The following is a 26,321-nucleotide window of genomic DNA, read 5'->3' as shown; positions in this document are numbered from 1 at the left end:
CCAAGATCGGAAATAATGAGCTCTGAGCTCGCTCCGTATGGTAACGTCTGGCTGTCTCGTCAGAGACTGCAGCAGATCAAACAGTGAATACACACACACACACACACACACACACACACACACACACACACACACACACACACACACACACACACACACACACACACATACACACACACAGTTTTGCATTGTCATCACTCACACTTATACCAGGTTAGAATTTTCTTTCTAGTACCTCCTATACTCTCGTGTTACGACCTCCCAGTTGGACTCAGATCCCCACGATGCACTGTTTGGGGAATGACGGAACTGGGAAAACTGTCTTTTTATCTTCCTTTCCCTTATGAAGTAAAACGAAAAGGAAATTTTATTTTGTCCAAGATTTTTCATAGAATATTCTTTACAAATTTTCCAATAAAAAGTTTGGGCTGTGGTTTCAGAGCGTGTGTGTGTGTGTGTGTGTGTGTGTGTGTGTGTGTGTGTGTGTGTGTGTGTGTGTGTGTGTGTGTGTGTGTGTGTGTGTGTGTGTGTGTGTGTGTGTGTGTTCGTGTGCCTCAGACCACCCTCAGGAGTACAAGTTTGTGTGCGTCTCCTCCAGGGGTTTGTGAAGCCTCATAATGAAGCAGCTGCTGCGTGGAGAGTGTCAATATTTCCTTAAGGAACTCCTGAATTGGCGGTGCGGCGGTGCTTCCATCAAGAGAATGACCGAGCCGCTGAACGTCAACCTTTGCTGGGAACGAGAGCTGGGATCGGGATAAGGGTGGAAGCTGCCAACAGATCCAGTGTTTTCCATTTTGTTACCATTAGTTTTTCAAATACAAAGTGGAAAATAATGTGTTTCTCTGTGAAGGAAAACTATAGTAGAATACTAGCTAAGAAAACAAATTAAGAATAAAGAAAACTGACTTCTTAATAAGAAACCAGAAAAAAATAAGGCAATAAAACATCTATAAATATCTTTTATACTCTCCAAAACATATAAAAAGAGAAAACGTTAAATAGATAGACAGAAAGACAGATAGATAGAAGGAAAGATAGATAGATAGACAGAGATATATAGACACATAGTTTAGTGACCACGGTGCATTACATTAAAAACAAAACAAGATAGACACCAAAAAGCTCCCAGCACAAGGCCCAGAGCAGAGGGATGATGCGGCATGCAAGAATTAGTGTTGATGAGGCTGCAACGAACACGAGGAGTGATGGGCCGCGCTGGGGATATTGCATAGAGACACTGAGTTATCGGCGGGGTGGGGGTCGAAGTGCAGCACCGTGGGCGTATCTCATAGCGCGGAGTGCAGCTCGCCACGTGCTCTGACAAACTCGATCACATAAAGCAGCATCATGGAGGGGTGCCTGGCAGGTCCACAGGTCCATGCCACGCGACCCGCCCCAGTGCGGTTGTGTGATGGGGAACGCTGCAGTGAGGAACATGAGAGAGAGAGAGAGAGAGAGAGAGAGAGAGAGAGAGAGAAAAGGAACAATAAAATGTAAACAAACGCCTTTCCACCCACACCCCTGCCATACATAGTGTTCCCCTCCCTCCTCTCTCTCTCTCTCTGTGTGTGTGTGTGTGTGTGTGTGTGTGTGTGTGTGTGTGTGTGTGTGTGTGTGTGTGTGTGTGTGTGTGTGTGTGTGTGTGTGTGTGTGTGTGTGTGTGTGTGTGTGTGTGTGTGTGTGTGTGTGTGTGTGTTTAGCATACATACATGCCATGAAACATAATGGCTTACACAAACATTTGTCCTCAGTTCTCCCTCACTGCAATGTGATTTTACGTTTGCTCTCTCCATAGCTGTGAAATCATGCTACGGAACACCCTGCACTTGATAAACAAAACTGCAAACACTTATATTCAGCCAGGCGGAAAAACGAACATTCATTAGCTCACTTGACCATTGATACTCACGCATATTTTTCACCATGTATTAGGGAGACCATACACACAGTCAGAGAGCGATGGGAGACAGAAAATGCAAGCGCCCGAAGATTCGTTATAAAAATCGTTATAAGAAGTAGAGAGATATGCAAGAGAAGGAAGGAAGGAAAAGTGGAGGAAAGATTATGCATTCCCTGATTCCTACACACTAGCTCCACACGAACACATCAGCCATCCAAATTAGGAGACAGCGCTCGAAGGGAAGGGTAGGGAAGGGAAAGGCAGAGAAGGGAGGGGAGGGGAAGAGGAGGGAAGGAGGAATATGTATGACGCATGAGTAAAACATGAAGTAAAGGGAGAGGCAAAGTAGGAAGATGAAACAGGCGGGGTGGAAAAGAAAAGGAGAAAGTAAAGAGATGAAGGGAAAAAAAGGGAAGGATTATGATAAGAAGGTAACGAAACTTGGACAAACGGAGGGAAGGATAACTACAAGAGGGAAAGAAAGAAGGGAAGAAAGGAGGGAAAAACGAAAAAAAACACTACGGTAAGGATGGAAGAGCTGAAGGAAAGGAGGAAGAAAGGAAGGAAGGAAGGAAAGAAGGAAAGAAGGAAGTGAGCAGTTGAGTGAAGAAGAGAAGGATGGCAAAAAAAGAGAGGAACACCTAAAGCAATGGATGGAAGGAATACATGATAATATCGAGGATAGGAGGAAATGATGAAAGGATAGAAATGAGGATGCAGGAACCACAAGATGGGAGGAAGGAAGAGAGGAATAATTACAAGAAAAAAGGGAGGGAAGGAGGGAAAGAGGCAAGAACCGAGAGAAGGAAGGAATAGACGAAAGGAGAGGAGGACAGAGAACCGAACTAAGAGAGAGAGAGGAGAGAAAGGACCACATCAAGAGCCTGAACAGCTTTCGCATCGACATTCATAAGACAACTTCCTGCATCGAGACGAGAAGGGAGAGGAGGATGAGGAAGAGGACATGACTAGGACGTGGACACACATACAAGGGAAATTTCTGACCGCCTGCACATCAACAAAGGAGAGGACACAGGACACAAAATTTGGACACTCTATATGAAATCTGGAGGTACTTTAAAGATTTCTCTGAGATTTGCAACAATAAAACCAGAAATTACAATAAGGAATTATATAAATGAATAAAGTTTTAGCTAGTGTAATGTGTGGAAGTTACTAAAGACCAGGATAAAATGTGTCAGAGTGATTAATAAGTATATAAAAAAAATGCTAAATAGTAGGGCAAGCGTTAATTAAAGCGAAAATCTTATCCCAAACGATGAACAAATTAAAAAGTGATGTCTTCCAAGTGAAATTTAAGTAATGAATGCAATATAGTAAGTTGAAACAACGTAGCACTGAAGTGAAAACACACACACAAATAGCTGAGCAAACTGAGGTGAGGTGCCTGAATCGTGAAGCGGAAAGCACAATGTAGCAACGAAACATTTAAGCACAACACAATACAACACACAAGAACAACCCTCGGAACATTCACACATGGCTTTCACAGCAGGTACGGGCAGGGAGGCGGGTGCATATTCCGAAGGGGTAACTATAAAGAAAAATGCAAATACCAGGAGGCAGTTTAGATACAAGTGGTGCAAGGTGCGGGTATAGTTTTGGGCGTGTAGTGAGCTGTAGGTTGCCTCGGGATCCGCCACGCTGCCCTTTGAGGTTCTGGCGGAGAAAAATCCTTTACACAGAGAGGCAGGATCAACTGTGCCATCTGGGTTACAGTTTGAATTTCCCAGGCTTACTCAGGCTCCCATTTGCCGACCCACTTGTAAATCAGGGTAGCTGAGTAGCCTCCACGTGCCATAGCGTTGTGATTCCAAGTAATGCGAGAAACTGTTCTTTAATATAAAGTGATACATGAATGGAACAGACTCGGTAATCAAGTTGTTAAGTGTGAGTTAACAAGGAGTTTAAACGAAAATATTAGACAAATTTATGGGAAGGGATGACAGATATAAATAAGAAAACTTTAATTCATAAACAACTGATTCATCTCATATTCCTTTTCTTTTTTATTCAAGCACCATACTAGCTGAGCCTTAAGTCCAACATTTCATCTTCCATCTGTCTCATAAACTGCTCCATAAAGATTTGAAACAAATATTGCAAAGCTGCATTACACTTTCTTGCTGAGGATTTATTTCGCTGGAAAATACTCTCTATTCCATTTCTCTTACTCTCAGATATGAATTGTTTTCATTGCCAAAGCTTTCCAGTGTTCCGTGCAATAGCTCATCCACCACATAAACCCATAACACTCGCAGCGCAGCGTTCCTATTCATTTTGTCATACGTCTGCTGCAAGACAATAAATGCCGAATATAAATCTTTACCTCTCTTAGCAATATTTTGGGGCGTCCAACATTCATACAGCACAGCAGTTCTCCCCTCATGAGTTTTGTTTTCTTTTCCATGAATCAAGAACAGTAATCATTTTAATAGAAATCTTGAAGTGATACGGAGAGAAACGCTGAAGAAAAACATAACATTCTCATGGTAAAAAAAATAAGTATTTAACCGAAAACTACAATAAAAACAGGACAAAAAATAAAAAGCAAAATACTGCAGCTCTTTAGTGTTGTCGCCTCATCATGATACCCATCGCATTTTGCTCTCTACTGTTTTTATTTTCAGTAACACATGAACAAAATCTGAATTTCCACGCACCTATTCTCCAGTCCACAATATTTGCAGCCACACAGATTACGGCTCGGGTCGGATAAAGCTCTCTCTCTCTCTCTCTCTCTCTCTCTCTCTCTCTCTCTCTCTCTCTCTCTCTCTCTCTCAGTTGGGGGAGTGTGAGAAAATAGCCATAGCACAGCAGGGCTTTCCTTTTTTTATTTATTATTATCATTTATTTTTTCATTTTCAAGTTACAGAAATGAGCATAACACACACACACACACACACACACACACACACACACACACACACACACACACACTATGGTTAGAGTCTATTATGCTGAGTTTGTGTTTTCTTTGAACGATAAAAAGTTTGGGAGAATATAAAGATAAAAATCGTGTCCAATATTTATACGATAATTTTATTTTGTTACTAAATGAAAACAAAATAAAAACCATATTAGCTTCTTGAAAATGTTCTCTCTCTCTCTCTCTCTCTCTCTCTCTCTCTCTCTCTCTCTCTCTCTCTCTCTCTATATATATATATATATATATATATATATATATATATATATATATATATATATATATATATATATATATATATATATATATATATATATATATATATATATATATATATATATATATATATATATATATATATATATATATATATATATTGTCCCCGCATCGATCACCTCAATGCAACTTCCTACAAACTTCCAAACTTCACTGATCGGTTCGTTCCGCCGGCCAATAATGACTAAAACATCATCAATGAAGTTTCGCAAGTTGGAAAGTTTTGCAACAACTTGAAATGATTTCCCGTCGTTTGTGCTTCCCCTTCCTTCCTTCTTCCTCTTCTTCCTTCTTCTTCCATAGCTACCGTCCCACTGCTCCTCAGCCTTCATCATTGTTCAATACTTAGTGCTCGTGGGAATGTCTAATCCTGGTGCGTGAGTCATGTCCTGATGATGTGTTGCCTTCTATGAGAATATAAGAAAACAACAACTGCAAGAATCCATTCGACCTACGCGTGTCAATCCCTTTATTAGTGGTGGGTAGTGAGGATTCTACTGGTGTACTATTCTGTGTGTCTGTAAGATACATTTCCAGTGAGTCAGGGAAGTAACCAGAGTTTCCTACCTAATTAGTATTTTTTTTTAGGATCTGCCATTTTCAGTGAGCTTTTTCATTTAAGTTGTCCTCGGTCACAGATAGTTTCATAAAAAAAATAATCCTTTTTCAAATCTTATAATTATTTCAATTCCTGAAACGCTATGCTGTTTCTCTCATCAAGAAAGAATATCAGTACAAAAGCCTTTCTCCATGTATTTCACAATGGTATGAACGAATAACAACTAATTAGCGACAGTTTTGTCTCTTACGTGTTCTAATATCATGACAGTAGCAAGGAAAGGAGGATGTACCAGGTAATATGTGCAATATCATTCCGGTAATATCACCATCACTAAATCCTATTCCTCAGTTCCCCTTTCCCGTCATACTCCTCCTATTTCTCATCATTTCCCCCAATCTGATCATCTGCCATTTCCTCCATACCCTCAAACTTGAATAGCCTTCCAATTCCCTTCCCTAATCGTCTCTGCGTCTCTGAGTACCGGGTGTGAATGGCGGCTCTAGCCCAGGGAATGAGAGCCGCGCAAAGATCGCCTTTATCTGCGATCATCGTACCAACAATCAAGCTGAGCACGAGTACATATTGGCGACAGTCTGGTGCTGTTCTAAAATACCAACTACGTTTTGGTCCAAAGCCGCGGTGCCTGTGACGTGCGGTGGCGGATCATTACCTCGCGCTGCCACACAGGCCGCGTCATTCCCTTCACTCTCGAACACCGGTGCTGGTCCAGTGCGTCAGTTATGGCGCAGCGAGGCTCACTGGCCGGTAGTTATAGTGCACAAAGGCCTGATAGAGCGGCCTGACACACTGCCGCTCCATTTGGAATGTGCACTGCAAACACTGACCTTTACACGAGACCTGATATACATTTCTCGCGACCTTTACATTCCGAGTGTTTCGTTTATCCTCGCGCATTTCTCAACACCCGCCCGCCTGCCCGTTTTCCAGCCCACGCCTCCCCCGCCCCATCCACGGCAGCCTTCAAAGCAATGCAGTCAGTTACCCTGGCTACCTTCACCCACATGTATCCCCCAACGTCCAACATGAGAGCAGTGGGTGAAAATAATCCACGCGGTTCTTTACGGCATTCCAGGGAGGCAAAGATTCTTGATCATGTTGGCAAAAATATAAAAAAGTCGAGAAATAAAATGCAGTCGTAAGTTTCCCAATTCATATTCACTGCATGAATGCAATTTAAAAGTTTATTGAGCTATAAATTTTGTGTTTCATTGTCTCCGCAAAACACTGAGTTACGTGTTCTTGGGGCAATGACTTATAATCATGCATTTCTGTCTGGAATGTAACTTAAGCATATGGGATGTAACAAAGTTGAAAAAAAAAACTGCAATAGCAATGTCGCAGTGGCAGCAATGGCAGCAAGGTGGAGAAAGTGACGACGATCTGAGGGACACATGACTCTGGCTCAGCAGTGGCGAACTCAAGTTACAAGATCCCGGCGGACTTCTAATCACTTTCAACCTAAAGACTCAAACGCTCAAACACGAATCGAAAAGTTTCCAAAGCAGGAGTCAAGTCTTTGAGGCATTCAGGACGACCCAGACTCTTTGAATGTGTCCAGACCTTGATCGAGGACCCGACATTCACCTTTCGGTGTATATCTGCGTTTTCTGTGACCTACCTCTCACTTTTTTTACACTTTCGCACTTTTACACGTTGCCTCACGTTATTACTACAACGACCTACATCTCATCCAGTGTTCTCTCTGATTTTCTCCTGTTCCCTCTTTCACACTTTCACAAACTTCCTCACCGATCTGCTGTCTCCCTATTCTCCTACCACACACCTAGTATTCCTTCCATTATGGCTTTCCTACCTCAAATACCTTCTTCATCTTGTCGATAAAGAGACGCAAAGGCACAAGAAGAAGCGACGCCGGAGACGTGAAGGAGCCATTAAGGAAAACAGATTGAGATTCATGCTGATGAGTGAAATGGGAGAAGAATGACTTGGATGAGATTGAATTCGAAAGCCCTTGCGATAAGAGATTCTAACTTTCTCTCAGTATGTGACGATGCTGACTCATACGGCAAGAGATATGTGTGTGTGTGTGTGTGTGTGTGTGTGTGTGTGTGTGTGTGTGTGTGTGTGTGTAGGTATGAAATGTTCCTTACAAATATAATGAAAAGCAAAATGACATAAATAAAGGAGGAATAAACAAAAAATAAATAAAAATAAAAAAGAAAGAGCCCTAAAAAACAGACAGAAACACGGAAAGAGATTCTATTCCAGGACAAAGGGACTTCAAAAATGTGGACAGACACAGACAATGACAAAAATAAAACAGAGGAATGGACTAAAAGAGACATAAAAAGAAGAGAGTACAAACAAACAGACACACGCACAGACAGAGATCCTATTCCGGGACAAAAGGGAATCCTGTAATCAAGTTGCACCGCTTAGTGATCAAATTAAAGGGGGAGATTTGGGGTAATGCTAATCTTACGACTTCGGAATTCTGGAGTACTTTAGTCTGCAGTACACCTTGCATTTCTTATTCCAAGCTACAAAGAGTGTCAAGATTCCTAGCGGGTGGGCTGTGAGATAGGAGGTAACCCAAAAAGTATCCCCTTCACCCCATAAATTCCTGTGAAAAGCCCCACATAGTATGAATAAAATAAAAAAAAAGGTGTTTATGTGTAGTTCATTTTTTGGTTTATTACTAAGCCAGAAAATCTTAAGGATTGTCCAGTACGATTCTCAGTTCCCTGCGCTTGATTAATGAACTCAAACACGCACCAATGATTCATTCCAGTCTTGCCTCGATGAGACGGAATTCTGATGCATTACACACGACGACTTCTGGAAAGTTAATGAATTTTTTAAGAATGTTTTTGTTAGGAACTATGATTTTATAAGTTTGTGCTTCATCAATAGTGGAAAATATCATGATAAACCTTCTATTATTCACTGCCACGCCCTTTGAAATCAGTCCTTGTGAAAATGTCAAGAGCTTTCAAGTAAGAAAAGTTATCGGTATTTTCAAGTGCGTTTTCAGTCAGAGATATTTCAACAAGAATTCTATATCTTAAGTAGGAGAAAAGATCTTGGAATAAAAAAAAACCTACTAACACTTACCTCCCAAGACCTTGAAAGTTGTCCTCATAAACTAAGAAAATATTGAAGAATATGCATAGGAAGTTACTGGGATTTTCAAGTGTTACAATTCACCAGGAATGCTGCACTATCAAATACAAGATCCCCAATATTTCAAAACAGTCTTTATGAAGCGTTCATAAATATAGGAAACTATCATGATTTTTAAAACAGTTTTCATAACTAGCTACAAATCATCAACAGAAGAAAAGATCATTGGAACATTGCATATCCTTATCTCTAAGTCCCTTGAAAACCGTCCTTATGAGATCCCAAACGTTTAAAGAGAGGAAACTCATTTAGATTTTCTATAATGTTTTAATAACTTTAGATGCACAATTTAACATGAATTCAGCATCACCAATAAAGGAAAAGGCCACGGAAACTCATTTATAACTAACCCATTTATAAACAGTCCTTATGAGAACCAAAAACACCTAATAATCACCACTCTAGACTCATCAAAACAAGACAAGAGAGAAAATAACGTTAAAGTAAACCAGACATTCCCTGAGCATCCTACACCAAGTCTTCCGCGGGCTTGTTTCCCCTCGACTCGTGTTGACTTTGCTCCCTCACCTGAGAGTATGAGCGGCCCTCGCATCGCGGCTCAGCGTCTTGCTATACACTTGAGGACACAGACACTGCGATCACTGGAAGGCCTTGATGGAAGCTGCGTGGAGGGCCTGAGAGGAGCAGGAGAAGGAGGAAGAGGGGATAGATGGGGGATAGGAGGAGCAGGAGGAGGAGAAGGAGGAGAAGAAGGAGGAGGAGGAGGAGGAGGAGGAGGAGGAGGAGGAGGAGGAGGAGGAGGAGGAGGAGGAGGAGGAGGAAGAGTAGGAGGAGTAGGAGTAGGAGAAAGAAGAGGAGGAAGAGGAAAAGGAGGAAGGAAGGAAGTGAAGGACAAGAAATTTGTGGATGTTATGATAGAAGGATGTGGAAAAGAAGAAGAAACACGTGGAAGAGGATTAAGGAAAACGAAAGAGGAGGAAGAAGAGAAGGAAAAGGAAGCCAATGAGAAGGAGGAGGAGGAGTACAATGAAGAGAAGGAGGAGAAGAATGAGGAGGAGGAGAAAGAGGAGGTTGATATGATTATAGACTTCCACATTGTTTGCTTAGATCACACGTGGCAGCAAGGCGGAAGGAAGATTGAAGGCGGAAGACAAGGAAAGTACGAAATGAGATTGTAAGATGGAAATATGAGAAAGGATGTGTAGATGGGAGTGAAAGTGATGTGTTAATTCATTTTACTTGTGACTCGTGAGGTAGGAAAACTTGAAAAGGAGAAGAGGAAAGAAAAATATAGAAAAGAAAAAAAATCCCTGCAAATTTGGGTGTTGAGGCGAAACGATCCATTGTAAAAAGTGACTTAGTCTTGAAGGCACGAGATTTATAACCCCTTCCGTACTAGGACACATTTTTACCATGAGTTTTATGTACCAATACTCTATTTTATTTGACGTTAACAAGGGTGAGAAGATTAAGGGCCAGACTCTTCACTATTTTAATGCCCCAAGTAAGTTTGTGAAGCTTTCTAGAATCACCGAATAGTAACCAGAATGAATATGGAAATGCGTCATGGTACTGAAGGGGTTACGTTTCATTAATACTATTGTAACTCCTTTATTTGTTCTCTCTCTCTCTCTCTCTCTCTCTCTCTCTCTCTCTCTCTCTCTCTCTCTCTCTCTCTCTCTCGGCATACCTGTAAAAATCTTTCAGTCTATCACCATCTATCTATATTTCTCTTTCTTTATGTGCGATCGCATGTCAGTATTAAAAATTCATGCAGGCTGTCAGTCTTTCTGTCTACCTCTCTGTCGGTCTGCCTGTCTGTTTGTCTTCATGGTTTTTTTTTCTGTCTGTATTTTTCTGTCTTTGCTTGCCAGTTACTTGGTCTTAACATGCGTCCTGTTTTGCTTGCTTCCTCTGTTTGTCTGTCTGTGTGTGTATCTGTCTACGTGTTTCCCTGCTTCCCTGTTTACTCACTCGTATGTTTGGCTATCAATCTCCCCGTTTGTCTGGCTGTCTGTCGGTTTTTTGTACAGGAACCTATTTCTCTTTGAGGTTTATGATTCTCTCTCTCTCTCTCTCTCTCTCTCTCTCTCTCTCTCTCTCTCTCTCTCTCTCTCTCTCTCTCTCTCTCTCTCTCTCTCGCTCTCTCATTCTCTGTAACGTAATATATTCGTGACATTAATATCTCTCTCTCTCTCTCTCTCTCTCTCTCTCTCTCTCTCTCTCTCTCTCTCTCTCTCTCTCTCTCTCTCTCCTGGTAACGTAATGTAGTGGACTGCTGCTAAGTAGTGAAGAGGCCCCGGGAGCTGAGTGTTGGATGCTCCCCCTTCCTCTCCACTCCCTGCCAGCCCCAACTCACAACTGCTACAGCTATATAATGGCCTTAAACCTTAGAGCTCTTGGTGAATGCAGCGTCCTCTCAATATTTACTCCCGAATGCTCTGACTGCTAACTGGTAAGGTCTTTTTTTTTTTTTTGTCTGTCTATGTGATTGTAAAAGCTTTGTCTCTCTCTCTCTCTCTCTCTCTCTCTCTCTCTCTCTCTCTCTCTCTCTCTCTCTCTCTCTCTCTCTCTCTCTCTTTTGCTCTCTTATTTCTCCCTTCATGTTTGTTTGCACTGAATGGATACATAGAACGTGCTGAATCAAGGGAAAAGCGACGTTGCATTTCATATTTGCTTCAATTTTTTTTTGGCATATATTTGTGTTGATAGTGGTGATTTGTTGTATTTTGTACTGGTATGTTGGTAAGAGGTCTCGGCGTAGAGTCTATAAGAGTTCTTGTTAGGTGGAAAAGGAGAAGGTTTGGAGTGAGTCAATGCAGGTTTTGGATATCCTGGGTTAGGTTGATATGAAAGGCGGTGTATTACGTGAGGAAGTAACGATTACACGATAAATGTCCTGAAGTGGTAAAAGTTTTGTTGATAATTCTTTTTGGCTGTGAAGCTTCAGTGTTTTCAAAGGAGTATTCATAAAATGTTTTCGCTCCTTTTCCACTGAATAAAGATGGTGAATTAATACTAATGTGACTATCTGTAAAACTAACATGTACGATCCCTACTCGCATTTTTTTATTTTTATACCATTTGGGCTTTTCACGGGAATTTATGGGCTAAAGGGGGTACTTTTTTGGGTACCTCCTATCTTAAAGCCCAGCCTCTAGGAAACCGTTGCCCCGAGTGAGGAAGCCCAACCTACACTCGGCCCGTGGACAGGATTCGAACTCGTGTGCTTTGAAACCCTTCGGACCCCAAGGCACGCATGGTTCCACTGTACCACGGCGGACCCAAACAGTAAGACATAATACATGAATTACTACTATTTATCATTTCAAAAGCGAAAAAAAAGATAAGTGCTTCGTTTTCTCTTACTTCAACACCTGCGTCCTTCCACCTTCACAACAACTACGAGTACCACCATCCTTGACGTAAGCATATAGACATCAATCCAATTACCTTTTGAAAGTAAGGCAAGACGATAACCTGAAGAAAGTGTGTGTGTGTGTCAGTGTGTGTGTGTGTGTGTGTGTGTGTGTGTGTGTGTGTGTGTGTGTGTGTGTGTGTGTGTGTGTGTGTGTGTGTGTGTGTGTGTGTGTGTGTGTGTGTGTGTGTGTGTGTGTGTGTGTGTGTGTGTGTGTGTGTGTGTGTGTGTGTTTAGTGTGCTTTGTGTGTGTGTGTGTCTGTATTTTAGTGTGCTTTTGTGTGTGTGTGTGTGTGTGTGTGTGTGTGTGTGTGTGTGTGTGTGTGTTGTGTGTGTGTGTGTGTGTGTGTGTGTGTGTGTGTGTGTGTGTGTGTGTGTGTGTGTGTGTGTGTGTGTGTGTGTGTGTGTGTCTGTGTGTGTGTGTGTGTGTGTGTGTGTGTGTGTGTGTGTGTGTGTGTGTGTGTGTGTGTGTGTGTGTGTGTGTGTGTGTGTGTGTGTGTGTGTGTGTGTGTGTGTGTGTGTGTGTGTGTGTGTGTGTGTGTGTGTGTGTGTGTGTGTGTGTGTGTGTGTGTGTGTGTGTGTGTGTGTGTGTGTGTGTGTGTGTGTGTGTGTGCATGAGAGAGGATAGTCTTAAGCTTAATTAACGAGACACCTCCAGGTAAGGCTGAGCGGAAACTGCTGTATTGTTGATTTAGTCTGTGTGCAGGGCGTCCCTAGAGAGAGAGAGAGAGAGAGAGAGAGAGTGTGTGTGTGTGTGTGTGTGTGTGTGTGTGTGTGTGTGTGTGTGTGTGTGTGTGTGTGTGTGTGTGTGTGTGTGTGTGTGTGTGTGCATGCAAGTGTTCGGTTCTCCACTATTTATATTTTATTCTTTAGGTTTTTTCTAGAATATCTGTCAATATCTCAGTCTATTTACATATTTGTCTATTGCATCCACCTATATATCTATTTATCTATTCTATTTTCTATTCGTCTATCCATCTATTTATGTATGTATGTATGTATGTATGTATGTATGTATGTATGTATATATGTATCTATCTATCTATCAATCCATTTATCAACTTCTTTCTCTACCTTTCCATCTATATTCTGTAAGAGAAATGCGACTTTCAGAACAAAGGACAGAGAGAGAGAGAGAGAGAGAGAGAGAGAGAGAGAGAGAGAGAGAGAGAGAGAGAGAGAGAGAGAGAGAGAGAAAGGAGGCGAGAGTTAAGGGAGATAGAATGAAAACACGAATGACTGATCAAAAGGAAAAGGCCACAGAAGGAAAGGAAGAAAGGAAGGAAGGAAAGAAGGAAATAGAAAAGATGGAGGAAAGAAAAAAAAGGCAAAGAACGGAGCCTTTAGTGACCAATCTGTGTAACCGGCTTTTCTCAGGATTTACAGCTCAGTCATCAATTTTGGGTCCTCTCTGTTACTTCCACATCAAAGGGGACTGAGACTGACCCCCTACCTCTCTTCCCTCCCCTTCCCTCCCCTCCTCCATCCCTCCCTCCCCCTCCACTCCGCTCAAATAGTCCCGGATTGGGCCATAGCGTTTCATGTTCCCCTTACCTTCCCTCCTCCACCTTCCCCACTCCACTACATGAATGAATAATAAGACCCAATGGTAACTCGATGTTGAATTCCTCTCTCTCTCTCTCTCTCTCTCTCTCTCTCTCTCTCTCTCTCTCTCTCTCTCTCTCTCTCTCTCTCTCTCTCTCTCTCTCTCTCTCTCTCTCTCTCTCTCTCTCTCTCTCTCTCTCTCTCTCTCTCTCTTTGGTGTTCTCGTGTATTTCTTTGCTATGGTTCACTTCACGCAAGATTAGAATTTTTTTTTTTAGTTCAGATCTTTGCTGTGTGTGTGTGTGTGTGTGTGTGTGTGTGTGTGTGTGTGTGTGTGTGTGTGTGTGTGTGTGTGTTATTTCTCCCTACTTCTTTTTCAGTTTTTTTTTTTATTTCATCTTTTGTATTTCTTTCTTCATCTGCATTTTCCTATTAGCTTTTCATTTTCTTCCTCCTCCTCCTCCTCCTCCTCTTTCTACTCCTTAACTCTAAAAACCGTCAGAAAAGACCAAAGAACCAACAACAATTCCAACTCAGACTCTAACAATAAAATAAACGAAATTAAAGAAAAAATGATTACTTAATAAAAACCAAAACTTCCTAAATTGAAGAAAAAATCCAACGAGTCTCTGCTTCACTGACTCATCTGTAAAGAACATAAATAACACGAATCATAACACTCCGCCTCACTTCTTTCCCCTCGTCACACCACCACCACCACCACCACCACTAACACCACCACCACCTGCCTCTATCCCAGCAGCAGCCGCCGGTACGCAGCAGCACCTTCATTCGTCTTTATCAAACGGGGATTTCGCTGCCGTCCTGGGGAAGAAATTTCACTTTTTCCACGGCAATTTATACGTAATGTGTTGTGTCTTTCCGGACATCCCTGGACTTACGGTGCATCTCGCTGGTCTTATTACATTACCGGCACCACCTGACGCTAGGAGAAATGTACGGCAGGGACTTGAGAGGGAGATGGAAAGAAAGAGAGCTGGGATCGTGCATTCAAACTCTTTTTGTCTCTAAGAAGTGGTTTCAGTGTACTGGAGGGATTTGAGAGAGAGTTTAATGAGATAAGAAAGTCAGTATTTTAAAATGTTACAGGCTCTCATAAGAACAGAAGAATTAGTATCATTGGTCGAGAGATATTTAACCTCTTCAACACTGGGACATATCTTTACCATTGAGATTTGTGTACTATTAGACCATTTTACTGACTTTAGGAAGGGTCTATGGAGGTCAGAAGATTAATAGCCACAGTCTTCACTATTTAAATTCCCCACATGAGTTTCTGAAGCTATATAAAATCACCAAATAGTAAGCAGAATGAATATGAAAACGCGTCGTGGTACTAAAGGGGTTAAGAAGGAATGGGAAAGAAGAAAACAGCATCGATATTTTGAAATGATTCGGTCTCATAAAAACAGTTTCCATGCTTTCTTAATTATTTTCCCAAAGCTAACACCAAAACCACGAGAACGCCTTTGAAAACCCAAATACCTTCCGTTATCAAATACCTTCAGTTAACGTGTTTCATTTAAAGAAATTTATATGAGGTACCTAAACATTGGAAAACACCGTAATAGAAACGAGGAAAATTTGCTGAATTAAAGTAGAGAAGATACGAAGGAATGTTAATATGTCACTGTCAAGTAGTAAAGAGAGAATTACGAGTATGAAGAAAAATGAAAGAAAAAGATCTAAATAAAGGAACAACGCTGGAATTCTCTTGCTATGGGAAAGAGCGAGGAGTCATGATGAAAAAAAGAAGGAGACGGAAAGGATTAAGATACACAGGAGGGCGTGGCGAAGAGAGCTGGGTACAATGCAGTGATGAAAGTCTTCGTGAGGAGAAGAGGAAGGTGGCAGGTTATATGCAAATTGGAAGAGTAGGGAAAGTGCAGGAAGATAAACGCGTGCTTTGGGGTCCGAGGGGTCTCCAAGCGCACGGGTTCGAATCCTGTCCACGGTCGGGCTTCCTCACTCCGGGCAACGGTTTCCTAGAGGGTGAGCTTTGAGATAGGAGGTACCCCGAAAGAGTATCCCTTTTAGCCCATAAATTCCCGTGAAAAGCCTACATGGTATAAACAATAAAAAGTACTATTGTTAAAGAGAAGGGGAAGGAAAGGATGGTTAAGAGAAGTCATTAGTGTTTGTGTTTTATATCATTATTATTCGTAAGAACCCACAAGAATGAAGCCGTCTTAGGAAATAGATTGGATTCTCCTTTCGCCTTACTTAACCATTTTCTTTTTGTATAATATTGTTTTGTTCAATGTATATGATTTTATTTAATGTTATTTATTTTCTTATCAGTTCATCTTTTCGTTTTCTGTTAGTTAATATGTCTAGTGCATAATAAGATAGGGTACACGAATAACTCGCCCTGAAACACAAGATAAAAAAAATAAGAACACTACAAAGCACTTGATTTACATACACAATAAACCTTCTGAGCTCTGAGCTAAAATCTACACCACCCATCATTGTCATCATTATCCAACTTTCTCTTGAACCTATATGTCCCCCTTCCTTAGGAAATTCTAGATATTCTCGTTATATTTTTGTTTAGAACCACACACACACACACACACACACACACACACACACACACACACACGCCCGGTAGCTCAGTGGTTAGAGCGCTGGCTTTACAAGCCAAAGGACCGGGGTTCGATTCCCCGGCCGGGTGGAGATATTTGGGTGTGTCTCCCTTCACGTGTAGCCCCTGTTCACCTAGCAGTGAGTAGGTATGGGATGTAAATCGAGGAGTTGTGACCTTGTTATCCCGGTGTGTGGTGTGTGCCTGGTCTCAGGCCTATCCGAAGATCGGAAATAATGAGCTCTGAGCTCGCTCCGTAGGGTAACGTCTGGCTGTCTCGTCAGAGACTGCAGCAGATCAAACAGTGAAACAGTGAAACACACACACACACACACATACACACACACACACACACACACACACACACACACACACACACACACACACACACACACACACACACACACACACACACACACACAAGACGAGCAGAAACAGACAGATACACTAATTTCATCAAAGCTGGCAAATATTTCACTCTCCACGCACAAAGCCTTCACCAATTTACTGTTCGCGGTAACTCAGGTTTGTCACACACCCTTGCTTGGCCGGAGGTGAACCCCAGACCTTTCTTGCCAGACAGGTTCCCGCCGCAGCCTCTGCCTTGCTTGTGGCTCATCCAATTATGGGGAGGAAATGATTATGGTGTGAGTAATTGGAAGCACCTTGAGACTTTCCTGCTTACAGTTGTTCCTCTTTTCTATTCCCTTGTCTGCTTTTCTGGTCTCTTTTCTTTGCTTTGTTTCTCTTCATTGTTCTTCTCTATTTTTAACTCTTGCCTTGTCTTCTCTTCCCTTGTTTTGCCTGTTTTTCTTCTTCTTTCTTATTTGCTCTCTCTCTCTCTCTCTCTCTCTCTCTCTCTCTCTCTCTCTCTCTCTCTCTCTCTCTCTCTCTCTCTCTCTCTCTCTCTCTCTCTCTCTCTCTGTGTGTGTGTGTGTGTGTGTGTGTGTGTGTGTGTGTGTGTGTGTGTGTGTGTGTGTGTGTGTGTGTGTGTGTGTGTGTGTGTGTGTGTGTGTGTGTGTGTGTGTGTGTGTGTGTGTGTGTGTGTGTGTGTGTGTGTGTGTGTGTGTGTGTGTGTGTGTGTTATTTCCATCATTAATTTTCTTATCTCACACACACACACACACACACACACACACACACACACACGCAACACGCCTTTAAGCTCACCGACAGGCGTACCAAGAATCTGAACAATGTCCCTAATTTCCCGAAATATGCCGTGGGGTTGCAAATTTCCCTATGATTAGCAAGTTTTCAGCAAATTTCAGGGTCTCATGAGATAGAAGCGTCTGGCGTACAAGGGAAGGGAAACGCGATATTCGGGATCTCGTGGTCTTGTTAGGCAGGAGTGAATGAATAGCGAGTTAAGAGCATAAACACATGAGAAAGCAAGGTAAGATGCAAGTCTATTAATTAAACATACCTACCTGCTTCCACCTATCGTCATTATACCTATATGTGTTTACTCTTCTTTTAAACTATCTAATGACTCGGTACTAAAAATTGTATTCGATGATGAGGTAGTGGGTTTAAATTCGTGAATGAGCACTTTTTTTTTTATTTATACCATATGGGCTTCTCACGGGAATTTATGGGCTACTTTTTGGGGTATCTCCTATCTCAAAGCCCACCCGCTAGGAAACCGTTGCCCCGAGTGAGGAAGCCCAACCTACACTCGGACCGTGGACAGGATTCGAAGCCGTGCGCTTGGAGAGTCCGCGGACCCCAAAGCACGCATGGTTCCACTCTACCACGGCGGCTTGGTGAATAAACCGGTGATGAATAAATGAGTGAATGAGTGAGGTCTGTGAAGGATTGTTAATGAATAGATGAAGCATGACCGACATAATGACATTTAACTCCTTCAGTACTAGGACGCATTTTTACATTGAGGTTTTGAAATGATTAGACGATCTTATTTACATTAGGAACGGTCTATGGAGGTATGAAGATTAATGGTCAGAGTCTTAACTATTTTAATCACCCACACGAGTTTCTGAAGCTGTATATAATTACCAAAAAATAAGCAGAATATGCATGAAAATGATTTAGAGTACTGAAAGGGCTAAGAGCAGACTTTTCTCTCAATTTTTTTCCTTTACATGAATAAAAGTTAAAGAAAAATGTGTAATTGAGATCTTTTATTTTCTTCTTCCCTTTGAAACAAAAAAAAAAAAAAAAAGAAAAGGAAAATGGTGTATTTCATATTTAACACTCGACTTCTCCCAACCTCATCCGTCTTCTCATCACCACGACCACAACCACCACCACTACCACCATCAACACTCATTATCATAACCCTCAATACTGTCCTGTTCTTTGTTCATCCCTTCATCAACTCTCTTCCTCGTCCCCTCTTCAGCACTTCTCCACGCCCAATATTTCCTGTTGTGTTTCCTCTATATTCTCTTTCTTTCACGTCTTCCTTCCTGTCCACCACGCTACTCCTTCCTTTCCATCACTGACTCACAAAGCGGTGTACCATTCATCCCTTCCTGCCTTCCACCCTTCCTACCCTTTCTTCACTCTCACTCTTTTTCTCTCTCTGTCTCTCTCTCTCTCTCTCTCTCTCTCTCTCTCTCTCTCTCTCTCTCTCTCTCTCTCTCTCTCTCTCTCTCTTATTTTCTCACCTTTATGCAGCAGTGAACGAGTGAGGGAGGATTTGGCCAAAGCCGCATCTAATTTAGAGTTTTATACCGTCAGAGAGGATCAATATTTTCCTTTAAACTTTACCTCGTGAGTGAAAATGACCCGGGATCAGTCTTTGGGATTTGGCCGCTGAGTCGTCATTTTGCGGGGAAACTTTTATACACATTTTTCCGTCGATCTATCGGGAAACAAACTCGCCCCGGCCGCGTCAAAGGCACGAGGGTTCAGTCACTTTCTTTTTCTCGCTTACTCGTCCCAAGGAGTTCATGTGACGGAGTAAATACCTTGAAGTTGATTTTTGTTCTTAACTTCTTTTGTTTTGCTTCTGCTTTTCGATATATTTTAATTTTTCATTATATTATTCCTCCTTTTCGTTTCTTTCTTCTCTTCCTCGTTTTTCACCATTGCACAACGCTTGGCAATGAACTGTTTTCCAGAGAGGTGAAGAGTTTGTAAAGTTAATTAATTAAACACGAGTGGAGATCAATTTATCTCAGAGTTAAGCCGATTCAGATTACATTAGGCAAGAGCATTAATCTTAACCGTCTCACTGTTATACCCTCTATTCAGAATTAATAAAATGCTGTGATTAAAATTTACAGAATGTTTTTCAAACACACACACACGCACACACTGACAACAAAAGGAATGATGAAACAACTCAAATATTCTAGTGCCTGAAGATCTGTGATTTTCTTTAGTAAAACTATATAATCTTACCCAAAAAGGCAGAGGTCATCAGCAGGTGAAGGTTAAATTAAGTAAGTGAGGTCACACATTTTCTGAACACTTCGTTTCACGGTACACAAGACCAAGAATCTGAAAGATGAGTCTATTCTATGACAATATTTCTGAACCATTTCTTCCTATCACGTTTATGTATCTAACTTTATCATGAAATATATTCGATACTTTTAATCCTTTCCTGATTACTGATGTTAGGGATTTTGTCTGGATCGTCTTTCATTACATTCCTTATGAAATGAGACCACTTACATTTATGGATTTCAAAAATATCACCACCAAAATCACCAAAACTACCACCACCAATAACGTCACCAATAGCACCACCACCAACAAACAACCACAACCACCACCATCACCACCACCACCACCACCACCACCACCACCACCACCACCACCACCACCACCACCACCATAAACAACAACGACATGAAAAAAAGAACACTCAGTAAGAGAAAACCAGATTCATCTAACGTATACATAGAGACAGGCGATAAACTTTGATGATCTGAATGTGTTAAGCCTGCATGGAGTTCACGGAATTCCTCTCAGCTCGGGTCCAGTTACCTGTGCTAAGCTCTAGTGAGGGAGGATTGAGTTACACTTGCCTATTTACTCTTAAATTCCTCCGTCCCACACAGTTCTCTTTTGTGGAACTTACACTGAAATGCGACAAAACCTGAAGAGATTTAGAACTTTAGAATTTGAGACACACACACACACACACACACACACACACACACACACACAGAGAGAGAGAGAGAGAGAGAGAGAGAGAGAGAGAGAGAGAGAGAGAGAGAGAGAGAGAGAGAGAGAGAGAGAGAGAGAGAGAGAGAGAGAGAAAAGGATCACAAACCCACACATAAACACACACACACACACACACACACACACACACACACACACACACACAGAGAGAGAGAGAGAGAGAGAGACACACAGGCACCCATGACTAAATGAACAGACACAAAAATAAAAGCGTGGAGAAGCGTGGAGACAGAGAAAGAGAGAGAGAGAGAGAGAGAGAGAGAGAGAGAGAGAGAGAGAGAGAGAGAGAGAGAGAGAGAGAGAGAGAGAGAGAGAGAGAGAGAAGCAAACAGACAAGCACTGAGCAAACTCTGACGTGAAGATAAAATGTTAAGACTGTGCTGTGTTGAATTTCCAATGACATAAATTATAAGTAAGATTCTATAAATACATCTGTCTGTGTGTTTGCTTGAGTGAGCGTGGCTTTCTCTCTCTCTCTCTCTCTCTCTCTCTCTCTCTCTCTCTCTCTCTCTCTCTCTCTCTCTCTCTCTCTCTCTCTCTCTCTCTCTCTCTCTCTCTCTCTCTCTCTCTCTCTCTCTTTGATCAGCCTCCTCATCCTCCCAGGTGACTCGGACCAACCGCTCCTCTCGCCCTCCCGTCCATTTATTAACAGTGAAGGGACGCTCGCTCCTCTGAACTCTTGCCAGTGACAGTCTCCAATGTACTGGCCGGGCATTCCACGTCCCCGAGCAACACCATTAGGACAGTGAGGGATTCCTGTGTCCGTAATGGCTTTGTGGTTTGGTCTTGTGTTTGAGGTGCTAGTTTTGCATAATACTGTGTAACTTCTCTATGGGGTCTATTACTCTTATTGGATATTATTTTGCAGTTGTTATTAGAGACGTGTAATATTTCACACGTGACAGGGATAAAACATACAACTATTCCTCATACCTCTCCATTGAAAATCCCATGAATGCACGTCCCCGCCATATTTCTCCACCAGCGGTTCCTCTCTTCTGTCTCTCCAGGGGCGTCCCATCCGTCTCTTTCACTATTCCCTCTCGGTGCCGCCCATCGCACCGCACCTCGCACCGCGCCAGACCCCGAGGTGTTGTTCAAGACTTCCACAAATCAGGGCTAGAAGCGCCATCCAATTACGCCCTGAGTTACAAACGTCCTGCTGTAATCTAGTTCCTCCTCCTCCTCCTCCTTCTCCCACTCAGGGTTTACATATTCCTAAGTCACCCCTACCAAGCCAATATTCCCACTCCATGCCAACCCGACCACCACACCACCACTGCCATTACCACAGTTGCTCAAGGTTTATTATATTCCTTAGTCATCCTTAGCAAGACAATATTCCGCCCATATGCCAGCTCCACGCCACTGCAATCCCTACCGCTACCATCTCCACCAGTACCAGTCACTATTAGCAGGAGAGCCAGTAACTCATGTATCACTGTTGGTCCTGTGTCACCGTTATTGTTGTCATGAATTTGCTGTTATGTAAAGCTAGTGTGAGATACAGTATGTGTGTGTGTGTGTGTGTGTGTGTGTGTGTGTGTGTGTGTGTGTGTGTGTGTGTGTGTGTGTGTGTGTGTGTGTGTGTGTGTGTGTGTGTGTGTGTGTGTGTGTGTGTGTGTGTGTGTGTGTGTGTGTGTGTGTGTGTGTGTGTGTGTGTGTACGTAATCATTGTGATAGATCAACAAGGATTCTACGTACATGATCAATGAGAAAAATCCATTACAACTCTACTAATCATCTCTGCGCCTTTAGAAATCAGTTCTCAGAAGGACCCAAAGCGTTTCAAAATATGGTCTTCTGTATGTGTGTGAGTGTGTGTGTGTGTGTGTGTGTGTGTGTGTGTGTGTGTGTGTGTGTGTGTGTGTGTGTGTGTGAATGGCATTGTTTGCCAGATAACATGATAACATTTACGAGATCAATCCTATTGAATCATCACTCAGGCTTTCTGCCGTTGTGCCGTTGTGATATAATGGGAAGCGGTGGGAATGGTGGAACGGTTAGCGGTAATCAAACTAATGTGTATATTTCCACTATAACATTAAACTCTCCCTATTCAATACAAAAGAACGCTAAACTTTAAGACTTAAATAGTTTTTTTTTCTTGAAAACTGTCAGTAATAACATCAAGCACACCTTTTCTCGTCTTTTATATGCAAAGCATCGCAATGTTGAATCGCTTCACTGCATTTCTAAGGAGGAAGAAGATGCTACGAACAAGCCGTCTGAGGTGCGACCGAGCGATTATAATCATGCCAAAGCTTCGAATACCCTGAAATATACATATGATTCTGAAAACATCACATAAAAAGCATTCACAGTACCTAGCAGGCGGGAGAAGCACCGAAGGACGTGCGAACATGTTATAATCGTGGTAGCGTTTGAAATAAATACCAGCACACAAGAATATACTTACTTATGATACCGAAAACACTCACAATGCTCGGCATTGCAACTGTGCAATTAAAATCAAACTCAATTTAAAATGGTTTCAAAGGCACTTAAACACTCTTACGATTAAAAAAAAAACACACAGAACACTCACCATAACCGGACTCATGGAGGAGGGGAACCTGATGACGTGTACGAGACACACACCCACACCCGTCACCAGCAGACACAGCCAGAAGCACCTGAAGGGAATAAAAGAGAAAGTTTTCATGAACATAATCTCTTCAGAAGGAAACACAAACACATATCTGAGAAAATATGAAAACATGAATGAGTTTTACAACGTGAACGGCAGACCAGGCGTGGGATGCGCTCTCCGCGTTGTAGTGGAGCTCTGAGCCTTTGATGATTTGGGGGGACGGGGGGGTGAGGTGGGGGAGAGAAAGTGGGGCACGCAGAGAAGGAAGGAGCGGTGACGGGGAAGGTTATGTGATTTCCCAAGGGCGAGGAGAGGCCAGGAAAGGAGGGAGGGAAGGACGGGTGGTCACTGAAGACGAGGACAAAATTCCGTGGGGCGTGTGTTATGAGAACGATGTGAATGGGATGCTTGTGTGTTTTTCTTTCTTATTCTTTCTTCAGTCAATGTTCTTCTCTTTCTGTTCCTTTACTGTAATGGTATTTTTCTATTCCTCGTGTTCCTATTGCTACTTCATCAACTACTACTACTACTACTACTGCAATCACTCTTCCCACTCTTCCTCCCAGTGTTCTTTATTTATCTCGTCCTCCTCTTTCATGTCTACTCCCTGTTTTTCTTTCTCTTCTGTCATTACAATTACTGATGGTGATAGCGACCCACTGACGTGCTGTTTCATTTGCTGGGCCGAGTTTCCAAGTTTGTGGCGGAAGATAAATAAACCTACACACTGGAACAATACAATCTGGTATGTATTTATTGTAAGCATATACACCAACGCTCTGGGAACAGGGAAACACAAGTCCGGTATTGTTTTAAACACGAGTTAGGTTGTCATGCATAACTCTCCCTTTGGTCTACCCATCTCACGTATTCTGAGGTTCTTCTGAGTGTGGTTAATTGTAATACATGATTCTCTCTCTCTCTCTCTCTCTCTCTCTCTCTCTCTCTCTCTCTCTCTCTCTCTCTCTCTCTCTCTCTCTCTCTCTCTCTCAAGTGATCTTATATTTCCTTGCACTTCTTTCAAAGCTTTCTTCTTCCCACTTCAAAGCATCTTCTTCATCAAAAGTCCACCCTCCCTCTTCCCTAAACTCTTCCACTCTCTCTCTCTCTCTCTCTCTCTCTCTCTCTCTCTCTCTCTCTCTCTCTCTCTCTCTCTCTCTCTCTCTCTCTCTTGTAATCGAGGTGGGGTGTTCCGGCAGATTAATATCTCTTTCACTCTCAATCTTTCTTCACTGTGGAGACTCCTTCCTTAGTCCCTTCCTTTGCCTCGCGCTGCCTTGCTTGCACTCATTTGCCACAGGAAAGATTGAGAGTTTTCCTTCTTTTCATATTCTTTTCCTTTTTCCTTTTTGTTTTCCTTTATTTTATCACTTTTCTTATTGTTTTGGGAGGCTCTTAAGAATATGCCTTCGTTTTGGAGGGTAGTGTGTGTGTGTGTGTGTGTGTGTTTACTCCGGTATATGTGTTTTCTAAGTAGGAGTGAGAGACGATCCAATCCAGCGGGCAAAATGCAGTACCTGAGTCTTGTTAAAGCTTAGGGTAATGAGAGAAAAAATAGCTTCTTATTTCTTAAGGCTGCACTACGTTCCCAGTAATGAAACTCAAGGCAGTCCAGTGTAAGTGGACATTACTACTGTTTCCATAGCCAGACCTGTTTTATTTATGTGCCTCATATTTACCTTTTTGTCCATAAAATGTATATAATTAACATGAAACATGATTTTTATAATAAATTCTCATTCAAGCCTTATATATAATTACAAGACCATAAAAAAACTACATATAATCGATAGGAGGACATGTAACATTTTCTCCCTCAATTTTGAAGCTCTATAGATTACAATACAAAGAGAATGTTCAAAATATCTTTATAAATCCTTCAAGACAATGCACTTCTGATACCGATTCATCATTTAATGGAGAACTAAACAATTGTATTCATAAACTCATCCAATTTTGTCTCAGTTTTGAAGCTCTGTAGACTACAATACAAAGAGAATGCTTAAAATATCCTTATAAATCCTTCAAGACACTGCATTTCTGATCTCGATTCATCAGTTACTGGAAAACTAAACAACAGTATTCATAAACTCATCCAGTACTATAAATTCCAAATATTTATCATAACTCTGGCACACACTTATCTATTACGTGAACAGAAAAATAAGATTAACGATAAGGTAAGGAGGTGGTAAGACACGAGGTACAAAAAACACAGGAAGGATAATTACCCTCTGCACCTCCTTCATTACGCCATTAACCAGCACCTTCGTTATGGCGTCAAAAACCTTAATTATCCTCGGAAAAGAACATAAATTACGAAGATTAGACTGCGCGGAGCAAAGCGGAGCAAAGCGTTGTCTTCACCTCCCCATCTTTACCGCACGAAGTGAAGAAAGGTGCAAGGAACATCGCCTCTCACCTGTACTAACCCCCCCCTCTCTATCTCCACCACCAAAGCCGTAGTCTCCAAACACCCAAGCCGTCGGAAGGAACGCCGTAAAGGGCGAGCACCTTAAGCTTCCTGAAGGCGCTCCTAAGTCTACCTTTTAAGCTGGGTCATGTTTGGCATTTGCATTTCATTACTTGGAGGCGGCGGTGGCGATGGCGCTGGATGGTCAGGTCTCACGATGCTTCAAGGCTCCAGGTTCCTCACTAGGCTCCTCATCCAGGTACCCACTCACCCACTAGCACCTTGATAAAAGAAATCTCATCTCTCTCTCTCTCTCTCTCTCTCTCTCTCTCTCTCTCTCTCTCTCTCTCTCTCTCATTTTGCACAACATCAGCGCACCTCTGTTCCTTCTGCTAATTAAACCTGGTGGTACCTGTTGATTCTTCCTGCCTCTTCTCTCTCTCTCTCTCTCTCTCTCTCTCTCTCTCTCTCTCTCTCTCTCTCTCTCTCTCTCTCTCTTTCTTTCCTAAATCCTTCCCAGTTTTTGACTTGATTTTCTCTCTTCTCCATTTCCCTGTCTTTTTATCGAATATCCTTCTCTTTCATCCTTTCTCCTCTTCGTTCCCCTTTTCAATCCTTCCTCTTAATAATTAGCCTCCTTTTCATTACTTATAATTACTTGAATCTACTTAAATCGTTACTAATGGGTCGATTTTGCTCGTTCTTGTACTAATATGCTTAAAAGTGATCTCTCTCTCTCTCTCTCTCTCTCTCTCTCTCTCTCTCTCTC

The 26,321-nt window shown here is 42.1% G+C and overlaps 1 protein-coding gene and 1 non-coding gene across 4 annotated transcripts in view; both read left to right on the top strand.

Moving 5' to 3' along the window:
• LOC123514729 overlaps positions 1 to 26,321 on the top strand; it is a 425,201-nt gene that overhangs the window by 330,178 nt on the left and 68,702 nt on the right. The gene's annotated exons all lie outside the window — the stretch shown is intronic.
• Positions 16,400 to 16,473, top strand: Trnav-uac. The gene has a single exon. It is a non-coding gene; the product is annotated as a tRNA-Val (tRNA).

The sequence above is a fragment of the Portunus trituberculatus genome, chromosome 38 (genome assembly GCF_017591435.1).
Source record: "Portunus trituberculatus isolate SZX2019 chromosome 38, ASM1759143v1, whole genome shotgun sequence".
Taxonomy (NCBI): domain Eukaryota; kingdom Metazoa; phylum Arthropoda; class Malacostraca; order Decapoda; family Portunidae; genus Portunus; species Portunus trituberculatus.
Note: the sequence above shows the minus strand (reverse complement) of the source record. Positions and strands in the feature narration are given on the sequence as shown.